We start from the raw sequence: 14,389 nt of genomic DNA, 5'->3' as shown, positions 1-14,389 counted from the left end.
CATGTGGGGATAGCCTTCCTGAGAATGAAGCCAATGACAAGGAAAGCAGAGATGGGGTAGGAAGACAGTTGACTTGGTCTGTACACCCAGGTCAAGTTCAGCCTCAAATTAGATCCCCTGACTCTCAGTTGTGTGAACCGCTACTGTCGCTTTTATTCTTAAACCAGATTGAATTGGGTTCCATCTCTTGCTTCCATACCTAGTACCCCTCTGAGCGGCCCAGGGAGAACCCTATATCTGCTCCAGCCACAGAGGCCTTATTTCCCCTTCCTTGATGTTTCCAGTCTTGTCTCTTGAAGTTATGCTTCCTGGGATTGTCCTCCTTCACTCCCGTTTCGCCTGGATAATTTCTCTTTAATCTCTAAACCTCAGCTCAGACATCATGCCCACCAAACAAAGGCAGGCCCTCTGTTACACACTGCACACACCATTAAGCTTTCCTTCAGAGCACTTAGTGCAGTTGTAATAATGCATTCGTTTGGTAATTCTCTGGGGTCCACTTCCCTACTGGCAACCCCACAAGAGCAGAGATTCTGTCTGCTTTCCTCTGCAGTAGATCCTAGTGTAGTGCCTGACACACAGGGTGCGCTCAATAAATCTTTGCTGAATAACTGTGGACACCACACGGTAAGAAAGACACTGACGCATTGGATTGAGGCCTGGGAAGACAAACCAGTGGCTATTCCATCCTTTAAGTATCAACAGAAAGAAGTGGGACTTGGGAGAGTGGGCTCACTCTCATCAAATATCCAGAGGAGGGTATTCAGATGGAAGGAGGGGTCTTGCTTCTACTTCTCTACAGAATGGGTCTGCAGACAATGGGGGATAGTATTAAGAAGACAGGTGCTGACTCTATATGAGAAAGGACTAGCTAAGAGCCACACTGGGAATTCTGAAGACAGATTCTATAAAATGTCCTATATTTATTAAAGTTTCCATAAGGACAATTTGAGTGGATCCTATGAGCCTTTGGCTGTATGTGTAAATCCTGAATCACAATTATAGATCTTCATTTCAAAGAACTGCAGAACTAAGGAGCATCATAGAGATCTAACTTTCTACCCTTCTTCTCCCTGTAGTTTGACCCTCAAGCAGTGGTGTTGGGCTGGAAAGGTCCTCCTGATGAGGAGCCCGCACCTTACACCCTTGTCTGAAGATGGTCTGCTGGTGTGCTTCCATCTCCACACTTCCTTTACGCTCCTTGAGCAGGGTGCCTTTTTGAGAATGTTTGGGCTCTGCCTCAGAGCCTTCTGGTTGGTCTCTGCATGGTCAACAAGCTGCAGGGTGTCAATATCAGCCTTAGAGCTAATATTGCTCAGAAATAGGATTTTTAGTGAGAGATGTTGTTACTCCTAAAGGTGGGCCTGCTGGGTGAACTAGCTAATATCTTGGCTTCCCCCAGCCCCTTTACTACCTCCACATGGATAACTCTAATGAGATCATAACTTTTCTGCTAATATAAACATGACTGCAATCAATACAGTTATTTAAAAAAAAACAGGATTTTCAGAAGAAAAGAAAATACTAATATTAAATACATTTCTATTGACACAAAGGCAGATTTTTCTGGAGCGTGTGTGAGTGCGTGCATGGTCTTTGGGAAAAAACTCAGAGCTGTGCATCTCCCAGTGTCCCAGCATAACTAAGGACACACCTTCTCCTCTGCCCCAGATGTAGGCTCTGGGGAAAGCAGAGTGTGAATCATGCCAAGGAGAATTAGATTTTTAGAAAAATGTTCTTCAGGGACTCAGATCCCTTTTGGAGGTCTGGGTCCCCTGTTGCTCTTTCCTTGGGTTGTGGAGTCTTTTGCCAATTGTTTTCTCCTCTGGGTTTCATTTGTGTCATCTAGTAAGAGAGAATAATTTCCCCCATTGAAATACCCTCTAAGTGATGTTGTAAGGATCTGATGACAAAATTGGAAATCATAATGTCTTCAACACATGTGAGGTGGTCTTTCCATCCTGATTGCCTCCTTGCCTCCTTCATTCTCATTTAATAACACCAGAGGGGGTGGAAGTTCTCCTCACCTGAAACTTGCCATCAGCTCCTGGGGAGTTAATCTGGCTAAAGTAGAAGCTGTAGAAGCAGGGCAGTTGAAAGGAAAGAGAATAACAACATCCACAGTATCAAATATTTATTGAACACCCATTATGGATTGGCCCTGGGTTAAACATTTTACATCAGTTATTTCATTTAATTCTTGTAACAGTTATGTACTCTTATAATTCCTATTTTACAGATGAGTAAACGTAGGCTAGAGTGATTTGTGTGAAAGAGTTGAGAGCGCTCTTTTAGAAAAAATAAACAAGAAAGGCATCTCTGAAGAAGTAATATATGAGCCAAGAAGCGAACCCTGCCGCAATCTGAGAGAGAATATTCCAGGCAGAGGTGTTGAATCAGGAACTTGCTCAGGGTGCAAGTGGTGGGCTGGGAGAAGCGTTGTAGGAGATAAATCAGAGAGGTGGGCAGGGTGAGATGACTGGGGGTCTCCAGGTTGGTGGCAAGAAGTTTGAGTTTTAGTCTAGCTGTGAATATGGTGACCATGAGAATTAAACAACATGATAGGTCCAAAGTGGTTTATGAGCTGCAAAATATTAAATTGATATGATATGCCATTGTAGTCATTCATTCATTCAACACTTTTCCCACCCTCACTCCTGTACTGGTCTATGTACAAGGTGCTTTATTCAAGGAGCTCAGATTCAAAACACTTCTAGTTGTTTCCTGGATTCCAGATGGACAATTAATGGACCAACCTTGTCCTCTGAGGACTCATGAACTAGGAATTGATCAGGTGGGAGAAGCCCAGAATAAGGCAGTCTCCAGAAATCCCTCCTTTTGATTCCTTCCCAAACTAACAAGACTTTAAAAGAAGACCTGCTCCCTGGGTATGGGGAAATGTGTAATGGGCCATTGCAAGATGAGCCATGACTACTTTGAAGATAGGCCTGGAGCAATTCCAGAGAGAAAGGCTCATTTCTAATCATCCAGATATTTTCTTTTGGGATTTAGTGTAGCCTGGGAAAAAATGACATTAAATACTCTTCCCCAGCACCAAAGGGATAATGAAGAACGGAGAATTTACAAACTTACAGATTTTATAACAGAGGATTTGCACATTGCACATTGGTTTGCAGGCTCAAATCTGGAATCACCCTATGAATATATGCAAGGAATAAAGCAATACAGACATGTCAGAGGCATAAAGTAATTCACAGCTAATGGGTCCAAGCAGCGTCTAAATTAGGATGGAATTATTGGGCAGTCACCCAAACCTGGAATCCTCTATACTTAAAAAGTAGAATATGTTTTCATTATTCTTGGTCTAAGACTTTGTAATTTTGCCAATTTAATGGCAAATGGCATCTAATAGCAATCTTGCCAATTTAATGGTTGAATATTTTCTCACTGTTGCTTTTAGTTTTCTTGATTACAAATAAAGTGTGTTTTTTAAAAAGGAGGAGAGAGATGTATTTGTAAATGACTTAAAGCACTGATTACAGTAACATAAAGCAGATCATCTTATGTTTGTTCTGTGGATTGCCTTTGGTATGACATTTTCTACTCTTTCTGGAGATATGGGAGTGGAAGTAAGATATGTTATCAAAAGCAATGCCACTTAGCCAAATATGTGTCCAATATGCCTATTGTTTGTCTCTTGGGCATTCAACAACAGGTGTGAGACACCACCTCTGTAAGTAAAGTAGTTGCTGTTGGCTCCTGCAGCAGAAACGTCTCACATCTCAGTGGTCTGAAACAATAGAGGGTTATTTCTCACTCAGACAAAGTCCTGTGAGGGTTGGGTGGCTCCCCTACACAGTTCTACTCCAGGTGGTGACACCAGGATCCAGGCCACTTCTATCTTGTAGTTATGCCATCAGAACAAGGGCTCCCCAGACCATGGCGGTAGGGAAAGAAAGGGCTGAAAGATTGTGTGGACTAATTTTAAGGGCTCATCTTGAGAGTGACTTGCATCACTTTTACCCACATTCTATTGGCCCAAATCTCGTCACATGACCCTACCAAGCTGCAAGGGAATCTGGGAAGTATAGCAGAGCATATGGACAGAGATGAGCACTCATACTCTCTGCCATAAACTTATATGTCAGCACTGTGCATAATGAGAGGGATACAGAGGGGACTAAGACATGGACCCACCCATCATTTCACAGTCCAATCACAAAAAAAAATTGATACATAATTATGCCATAAGGCAGGATATGATTGGTACATAATGAGAATTATCAATTAGGTGCTACAAATCTCTCAATCTTCTAAATGACAGTATAGGTGGAGAGAACAGCAAGACAAAGTTGTGGAGGCCAGAAAGCATGAGGTGTGTCTTGGTAACAGTTAGAGAACACTTTAGCAAGGACATGTGAGGGGAAAAAGTGGCAGGAAATAAGTCTGAAAATTTAAGTTAGGTGCAGATCAGAAAAAAGCTAAGGAGTTTCAGAAGTCATTGACTTTTTTTGAGAAGGAAACAGAAAGATTAAGCCAAGGAACTAATTTAATAAGTACCAGTTTAACTGGAAAATAGGAAAAGTATGTAATCACTTTGTGCCTTGATATCCTTATCTGTAAAACAGGGATATTAATCTTTAATTTTTGTGGTTGTTGTGAGCTTTAAATGAATAAATACATGTGAAATGTTTATGTATTTACACTAATACATGTAATAGTGCTTGACAAAATAAGCAGTTCATATTAATATTAGCTGAAGAATATGTAGTCTTGTTTTACTAATGTCTCTAAGGGAGACAATCATAACTCAAAAGACAATCTTGACCAGGCCATTGAAGAGACTGCCCAAATGTGTTAATAATCAGGGTAAGAGGACCGAAATATCCATGGTGAGGATAGAAATGATTTTCTGGAAACTCCAATATTTCAGGAAGACCACATTCCCTTCCAGGTACCCTCTTGCTTTAAGAGAAAGAAAACATCAAGGCATATTCCAGAGGATATGGGGAACTGTCCAAGGAGCCTTGGGCAAAACCATACAGCTGTTAAGAGAGTGAGTGCTGGTCTCAGAATGTCTGTGAGAGAATTCCAACTCTGCCATTTACAAGCTGTATGACCTTGTACAGCTTATCTAGAACCTCCTTAAGTCCCAGTTTCCATGGGTATAAAATGAGGGTAATACCTCACGGGTGATTCAATCAGATAATATGCGTACGACATTCGGCCTCGTACCTGTATTTCACTAAATGTTCAAAAAATGCTGCTTATTATTTGCTATTATTAATTAGAGAGCATAAAGCACAAGTAGAAACTAAATTCTGTAGCCAAATCAAGAGTCAATAAAAGCTCAAGTATTTGGATATTTGAAAACAATTTTAAAAAATTGTGGGATCATTTCTATTTCTTTTTAGATGTTTGAAAATGTTTGGGCATTAACCTGGAGAAGTGACTACATCTGGTCAGTTGTTTGTCTTCCCCAAAGGAGAACTTTTAAGCATATTGCTGATTTCGGGGATAATTTACCTAAATCCAGCTCAGCCAAAATCCTACAGTTGAGTTTTGTTCCTGATCAAGTTCCACTGTGACCCAACAAAATCCTGGGTCTTGTGCACTTGGAGGGAATAAAGCCAGCTCTGTTCATCTGGAAAGGGCTCTGTAAGCCATTCAAGGAAAGGGGGGTGATACCTCTACCTCTCCAAAACCACCCACCCCTGGGGCCCTAAACAAGGCTGGCTTCTGCACCGGGTGTAGACAGTACCCTCTCCTGACCCTGCACCTCCTCCAGAGCTGCTGCGCTCAAGCTGTGTCTCTCCCAGTCTCTCCTAAGGTAGAAATTGCAGTCTAGGACTTTACCTGCCGGTGAAACCCCAACGTGCTGAGTGGGCTACAAGAGCCCCCACTGTCCTCACTGTAGCCCACTGAATATTCCAGAATCAGTTTCTCTACTTAAAATAACTTCCTTCTCCTTCAGCTCCCTGCCCCCACAAAACAGAAACCTCAATTCAAGTCAGGAAAATTGGTTGCATATAATTCCATTAATAGTCAAACTCTGAATCTGGTTTGGACTCAGTGACCCCTGTCCCAACCCATTCTTGATGGTATGAAAGACTAATTCAGAGAGAGTAAAGGAGAAAGAGTGTAGAAAAGTTAAAATCACTGTATACAGTCTAATTCTTCAAACACGTATTGATACCTATTTCATTCCAGACCCTGTGCTGTCCCTGCCAACGGCTTCGGGACACAAGTAAAGTGAAGGAAACAAAAGTATAACCAGTAAGTGTAAGGACCACAGAGCAGGATAAGTACCATAATGAAAGTAATCACCATGTGAGGTGTCTGCACAGTGGAGGGGGTAGAGGTGTCAGAAAAAGCTCCTGGGAGATGGGATGTTAAAACCGGGTTTCTGAGATTGACTAGGAGTTCGCCAGGTGGAAAGTGGGGTAGAGAAATGAATCAAACGGGAGAAGCGCTCTAGGATCTTGCTTCTCAAAGTGTTGTTCATAGACCAGCATCGTCATAATCACCTGCACAATTTCAAGCCCCATTCCAGATCTGCTGATTGAGAATCTGTATTTTAACACGATCCCAATGTGATTCATGGGCGCCTTAACACCTGAGAGCACTGGTCTAGGAGGATGACACAGTCAGAGCAAAAGAAGGAAGGATAGAAATCTGGACCTGCTCGGGGAACTGTAAGAAGCTTAGACCAACCAAGGAGTCAGCCAGGGGCAGAGGTAGATGAAGCTAGAGAGGCAGATCCCACACCCACACCACACTTGCAAGGAAGGCAAGACACTTCTTAACCCAAAGCCCTCCGCTTGGAACCCCCAGGCCCGTCCAATAGCAGTGGAGACTCAAACCATGACCAAGTGAGGGGTACTGGCAGTTTGACTCTGGCATCTGTCTCACCTGAGAGAACTGACCTCTGTTTGCATTTCCTCTTCCAGACCCAGGTCCATTAGAGCCGATTCAGCTGTTTACCTCCGCCCACCTCACAGGGCCGCTCTGATGAAAGTTCATATGGACCAATCAGGCCGATTTCAATTCATCCTAATTGTCCTGTTGGGATTCCTTACCAATAACTAAGATGTGGTGAGCCACTGGCATGACTTCATCACGGCTTTCAGAACTCCCATGGATGCTGCAGGCTTCTGTGCACAATGGTGTGTGTAGGGTGTGTGTGTGTCGGGGGGGGTGCATGCGTGCCGACGCGCATGCGTGTACAGTCATCTCTGCAGCACGCACAGAGAGGAGCTTCTCAGATCACCCCGCCTAAAGGTGGAGCCACCAGACAGATTGGAGATACAGACACTGGTGTGGCTCCCTAAACTTCTTTCAGAGAATCTATGGACATTTGCTTGAACGTTTGGGTCTCTTTCCTTCACCTCTTGGCACAACCATGAGGCTATTTCCCTTGTCCTTTATTCATTCTGTCTTTATCTTCAAATACCACACGTTCCGTCACGTGGCCTTTTTACATGCTGTTCCCTCTCCGTGGACTGCCCTTCCATGTTCTGACTGCCTGAAGAACTCACTGCTCAAGTGGTGTTCACTTCTCATGCTGAATGGAGGTTGGGGTCTGTGGGACACCTCTAGGGCAGGAATTATATATCTTATCTTTGTCTGCATCTTTGCACCAAGCACATTTCTTAGTGCAGAGAACGTATCCAATAAATGTGTAGGGAAAATTCCACTCTATTGGGACTGAGATAGTCAGAACACAATTTTGTGAATAAGTTTAGTCAAGTGACAAGGGTTAATTTTTATTAAATCTGCATCATGATTTAAAGAATATATGGCAAATCTAGATACACACTACTATATATAAAATAGATAAACAACAAGGACTTACTATATAGTACAGGGAACTGTATTCAATATCTCGTGATAACTTATAATGGAAAAGAATCTGAAAAAGAATATATATATGTATGTATAAATGAACATTTTGCTGTACACCTGAAACATTGTAACTCAACTATACTTCGATTAAAAAGTGGGAAAACATAAAGAATATATGGCAAATCTATAGTGCTGAAATCTTTCCTTAATGTTGCCTGAACATCCACAGAGAGGGATGTAAAGTAAAACAGAGAAAAGATGTGAATTGGAGTATTGGGGGAAGAAAGAAATCTTGACCATTTTCAAAGTCTGGTCCAACAGGATGAGCAATATCTCTCCCAGGAAAATTCTGAGCCCCATAAAGAGGCCCCAGAAGCAGCCCAATTTTAGGAGCTTTTGCATCCCTTTCCTGACTAGACCACACCCTGTTGGTGTAGGACAAGGAGAACGTGGGACACCAGCAACCAGGTGGGACAGGTTCCTACTCCAGCCACAAGCTCCCATGACCAGCATTGCAGTAATCACTGGATTACAAGGGGCAGAGCCCCATGACTGGAACTCCTTTAATGTCCCTGTACTTGGAGCCAGGTCATCTATATCACATTGTCTGGAGTTGGGGGGTTCAAGTGGCAGGGAGAAAGGCAGATTAAGAAGATGAGTACAGGATCCAAATAAGCTGGGGTCACATCCAGGCTCCATTGCTGACCAGCCAACCACATGACCTTGAGGAATTTTCTTGACTTGGCCAAGGTTCAATTTTCTCATCTATAAAACTGAGATATTTGCCATAGCTCCCTCATGGGCTGGTTGGGAGGATTGAACAGGACGTTACATGTGTGTTCCTTAGCACTGTGCCAGGCACACCATGTGTGCTCAATAAAGGGGGCTCTTACTCTATCTTCCTACCTGATAGTCATTGCTGCATGAGACAGAAGGAGGTGTCCATAAACACCCAGGAGCCCATGTGGTGATTGTCAGATCCCAAGCAGAATAAGGACCACAATCACACTCTAAGTAGACTCTCCCTCTCCCACACCGCTCCCCTTTGTGTCTTCACAGAGGCTTAGAGAATCAAGACCCCCAACTAGGACTTGTGGCCTGATGCCCTGGTTCTAAGTCCTGGCTGTGCCATGGGACACTGAGAGAGATATGAGGCTTCTCTGGGACCCAGTTTCGTCCTCTGTAAAATGGTGCCATTCACAATTATCCTACAAGGACTGAATAACTTGATGCAATGATGCAGGCAAGAGTGTTTCATGACCTGTAGAGTTCAGGATGGTCCTACCACAGTCCTACTTTGTAGAGTGGGCATGTGGCTTTTAGGATTTGTGTTTGACCTGGTCTTGGGGGAAGGCAGAAGGCCTTTTTGTGGTGTCTTTTTGAAGTGTCTTTTCCACTTCTCACTTGGGGGCCTTTGAAATCTTGTTAGACTCCTCTTAGATACCAAGTTCATCAGGACTTCAACAATTCATTCATTCAACACATGTCTATTTTGAGCCTCAAATGCACCAGGTGTTCTAGGTGCTAGGAAGACATCAATGAATGGATCATAAAACTAGTTTGGGTTATTTTCACTGCCCTGTGGGCCTCCAAGGTCCAGGCAGCTCATGCCATGCTGCTGGAACATGACATCACAGTCTGTGGAAGATCAGACCACTCCAGCCCAGAGACATTAAAAAACTCAGCACATTAAGATAGCACAGCCAAGTGGATAGATGAGTTGTGGCTAGATTCCAAAGCTTCACAGTATTGTAGTAAAATGATGTATCAACAATTTAATGTAGCATAATGACCTGTTACGAAATTATCCTGTGCTTGATTTTGGCCATTTTAGATTACTTTGAAAAAAAAAGAGGAAAGAAATGTCCAGCCTCCTTTAGCACTCCGTGATTGACAGGCCTGATAGGAGAGGAATGGCAAAGGCCTGTGAGTCTCTCTTTCCCATAAACCCCACCCAGCTCTTCAAGAGGGCATTAGGGACATGGATGTAGATGTCTTCCAAATTCCTTAGATCGCATCTTCCCCTATGGGTGCTTGGTGAATAAGCAGCAAATAGAATTATTTCTGATAGAGCAGTCATCTCTCTATTGGGTACTAGAAAGGAATTGCATCCTCCTTATCAGTGTTCTCTGGGGTTTCCTGGGTTTTGCTACAAACCTGTTCAAGTCACCCTACTGCATAAAGCACTTCCTGGGCAGCTTCCAGTACTTTTCCTGGGAAGTACAGGGGGTTCTGGGAAGACTAACCCATAAGAACCGGCGATCAAGGCCAGACACAGGAGGTGTGAAACTCAATGGGCCAGCAGTTTGGAAAGTAATCACCAGCTTACTTATCAACATCACCTCCTCCCACTAAGCTGGATGAGGACCCAGGCTTGGGCTCATTTAGCCCTAATCCATTGAACCAGCACAGTGCCCGACATATAATAGCTTCTCAGTATGTCTTTGTCAAATGTTTGAATGACAAGCACATATGTTGTTACAAGAGGTAGCACGGTGGTTAAGCGGGGAAGGCGAGCTCTGGAGCCAGGAATCGGTGTTCAAACCGAGCTCTACAACTTACTAATTGCACAGGCTTGGATGAGCTTCTTTACTCTCTTAATTTAACTGTGTCTCAGTTTCCTCATTTGTAAAATCAGGACAATAATAGTACTGACCTCATAGGATTATTTTGAGATTTCAATGAGCAAATTCATATGAACACCTAGTACCTAGCACATGCTTAGTGCTTACTACTATTACTACTGCTACTACTACTACTACTACTACTACTATTACTGTTATTTCTTTTCCATAAATTATATCTCAAAATGTGTACAAAGCATGACAACAATTAGAAAAGCAAAGGTAACTGTAGTTCCTAGATGTAAAGGAAGGCTTCCTGGAGGAGGTAGCACTGAGCCAAGCCTTGAAGGATTATCAGCCTGCTAGTTAACAGTAATCTGGGTAGCACACAATCACCAGTCCTCAGTGGTGCAAAACGATAAGTGTTTATACAGTTCACATGGCAGCTGGGGTCTATGCTGCTTGGATAGGTTACCCTAAGCTGTAGGATGGGATAAACAGTTAACCTGGGCATGTGCTTCTTAAAGTGATGGTACAAGTTCAACAGAACACAAGGAAACTCACTAGGCCTCTTATGACCTAGGCTTGGAACTGGCGCACTGTCACTTATGCCTCATCCCCTAGGCCAAAATAAGTCTCATGGCTGAGCCCAAAGTTAAGGTGGAAATACACTCCACCCCTTTATTGGCAGGAACTGGCACCTTCACATGGCAAAGGGAATGGATACAGGGAAAAATGAAGAAATGAGGACAATGATTTAGTCTTCCAAGGGGGAGAGACTAGGGAAAGACCTGCCCTGTGAGCAAATGTATGAGGGCCACAGTAAGACTGTAAGACAGCTGGCTGGATTGAAGAGGAAGTTGCTTGGGTAGAGCATCATAAAAAAACAGACTCAATGAGATTGTTCACTGAGGGCTTACCATGTAAGGCAGCCAGATGTAGATAGATGGGATAAATCCAATGACTTCCCTTTGCTCTTGGAATAAAGGCTCTAGGCTGGAGCATCCTGTAGTGCCAAAAAGTAAGAAGATACTTAAAAAAAACCCACAATAATGAGAGTATGTCAAACAGTCTCAGTAGCCACCTGAAAGAGCTCCCAATGGCCAAATTTTAGCAACAAAATAAATAAAGTAATACTGGATTATAACTCATAGTATACAGTAAATATCCATAAGTCCATACTGATAAAAAATACATACATACATACATACAGGAGGAAAGAGAAATCTCTCATTTGGAAAAACCCAAAGCTCTTCCCAAATGTATAAGGCCCCATATGATCTAGCCCTTGCCAACCTCTCCAACTTCATCTCCTGCCACTCTTCTGTTTCATCCAGAGTTCTAGCCACACTGTATTTCTCGGGGGCTTTGCATCTGAAATTTCCTTTGCCGGGAACATTCTGCATCTAATTCTTCACACAGTTGGTTATTGTCATTTAGGTCTCAGCTCAACTGTCACCTCCACAGAGAAGTCTTCCCTGATTGCCCTGACCATACCCCCTTCCTTTGACCTGCTTATTTCCTTCATAGCACTTAGTATTTTGAACATGATCTTATTTTATTAACTTGTTTATTTGCATTCTCCCCAATTTACAAATGAACTATGAGGACAGTAACCTTCTTTACCTTATTTGCCACTGGGTCCCTGATGCCAAGCAAGGTACCTGGCACATAGTAGGTGCTCAGTGAGTATTTATGGAATAAATGAGTGAATAATGTGGTGTGTGCATGGCTTTACATAAAAATTAATTAATAAGTTGATAAATGAGTGAAGAAAACAAGGACTGAGTATGAATAGTGAGTAAAATATGTTTATAAAATCCTGCGCTGGCCCCATATAATACTTTGGTATTGAATGCATTAATCCAGATTAATTCTGCAGAGTTCTCCTGAATATAGGGCTACAGAAAGCTACCCTGGTTGGAATTTCTGGATAGTTTGGACCTCAGCTTTTGGGGGTGCCTGTTTGAAGTAAGGAGGAAAGGATGCCTGAGAACTTCTCCTCTCTAAACATTTAATGAGGCTTTTGAAACAGATCATTTGGAGAGGAAGCTACAGAGATAAGGGCCAAGGTATAAAAATAGATGGATTTCCTTATTGAAATGACTCCCAGTCGTATTTTCCCTGTGTGGCATAATGATTAAAACTCATAAATTACCATTAACTGTGAAGTAAGCAAACAGCAAACCTGCGAATATCTGCTCTATCTCAGATCTGGGTCCCAGGAGCCCTCGGAGAAGCATTGACGGTTGTAGGAGCCACATCAGGGAAAGAACCTCAGAGACCTCAGGGTCCCCAGACACAGAGCAGATGAGCACATAGCTCCTGGAATCTGCTCCCAAAAGGGAAGACCCAGAGGAATGAAGGGCTGAGGATGCCTCAGCCTCGGATGAAGTCTTCTCTCAGGTTATGTGGCTACTGTGTGTACAGTGTGTTGCTTGTGGAAGGAGCACCCAGCCACACACACCTTTAAAGTAGCAAATCTATACTGCAATCCTTTTCAGCCCAATGGAAGGCATTGAGGATCCTAGAGAGAGGAAAAATGCCTTTCTTGCTCCATGTGACCCCAGTGGGTCTTAGAGTGGCGAGTCCCAAGCTAGGTGTTGAATCAGCATCTTCCTGGGATTTTTAAAATAGAAATCCCCAGGTCCCAACCTGGATCAATGAGTCACAGTCGCTCAGGATGGGGCTAAGAGAAGCTGTGTTTGTAAAAACTCCCTGAGTACCTTACTAGCCTTCTCCCCATCATTGAAATTAAAATGAACAAAATAAACGAGGCAACTGTTTCCTGGCACCAGACAAAAGTACAGACTTGTGATTCTTGAGAGAAGGGAAACACTCAAGAAGAAGAGATCTGTGCTTGCCCTGGCTTTTGACCTGGAGTGCTTTTCAAAGTGAAACAGAGGGAGGGGAAATGCAAGCAGATCCCAGTGGTCTGATTGAGCTGAGCAGAGTTTGGAGTTTGGGCCGCTGAAGTGGCTGGAATTTGTTGGGTAGACACTGGAGAGGAGAGCTGTGGTGAGGAAAGACCCCAGAAGTCAGTGTGGGCATGTCCTGTGGGTGAAGCCTGGGCCTGGAGAGTCCAGAGCAAGACTTGGTGAGGCCTATTAGAGAGCAGCTGCTAAGAGCCTGAGAACTAGGTGGAAATGCCAGAGGCTCTGCAGGGTTGGCAGCTCCAGCTCAGCTAGAATAGAGAAGCCCTCGTGTGCATTTCAGTTAGGACTGCAGAAAGGTCATATACTGAGGTAAGGACCACACCTTAGAGCAGGGTTTCTCAACCTCGGCACTACTGACATTTAGAACAGATAACTCTTCATTGTGGGAGTTATCCTGTGCACTAGGATGTTTAGCAGCAATCTTGACCTCTACCCATTGGATTCCAATAACATCCACCCCGACTTGTGACAACTCAGAATGTCTCTAGACATTGCAAATTGTCCCCTTGGGGAAAAATGACCCTCAGCTGAGAACCACTGCCCTAGAGTCAGGGCCACATCTCATGACTAATGATGAAATTGAAATAGACTGATCCGAACAAAAAGTAAAACAAAGCCAAATAGGATCAAGAGGATTCACCAGTAATTTAAACGTCTTCAATATTTCACAGGCTTTAAAGGAAAACAATGTAATCCAGCCTCCCTAAGAGGTATCATCCACAATATCCAGCATACAATAAAACATTCCTAGGCAAGCAAAGCAGGAAAATGTGACCCATAATCAAGAAATTGGTAGTCAAATAGTTAACAATACTGTACTGTATATTTGAAAGTTGCCAAGAGAATAGATCTCAAAAGTTCTCATCAAAAGAAAAAAAGAATTTGTAACTATGTGAGGTAATGGATGTTAACTAAACTTACTGTGGTAACCATTTTGTAATATATACATGTATTAGATCATTATGTTGTACACCTTAAATTTATATAATGTGATATATAAATTATATCTCAATAAAACTGGAATAAAAGGAAACTGGTAATCAATAGAAACGGACTCTTAAATGGCCGAGGTATTGAAATTAA

The sequence above is a fragment of the Physeter macrocephalus genome, chromosome 17 (genome assembly GCF_002837175.3).
Source record: "Physeter macrocephalus isolate SW-GA chromosome 17, ASM283717v5, whole genome shotgun sequence".
Taxonomy (NCBI): domain Eukaryota; kingdom Metazoa; phylum Chordata; class Mammalia; order Artiodactyla; family Physeteridae; genus Physeter; species Physeter macrocephalus.
Note: the sequence above shows the minus strand (reverse complement) of the source record.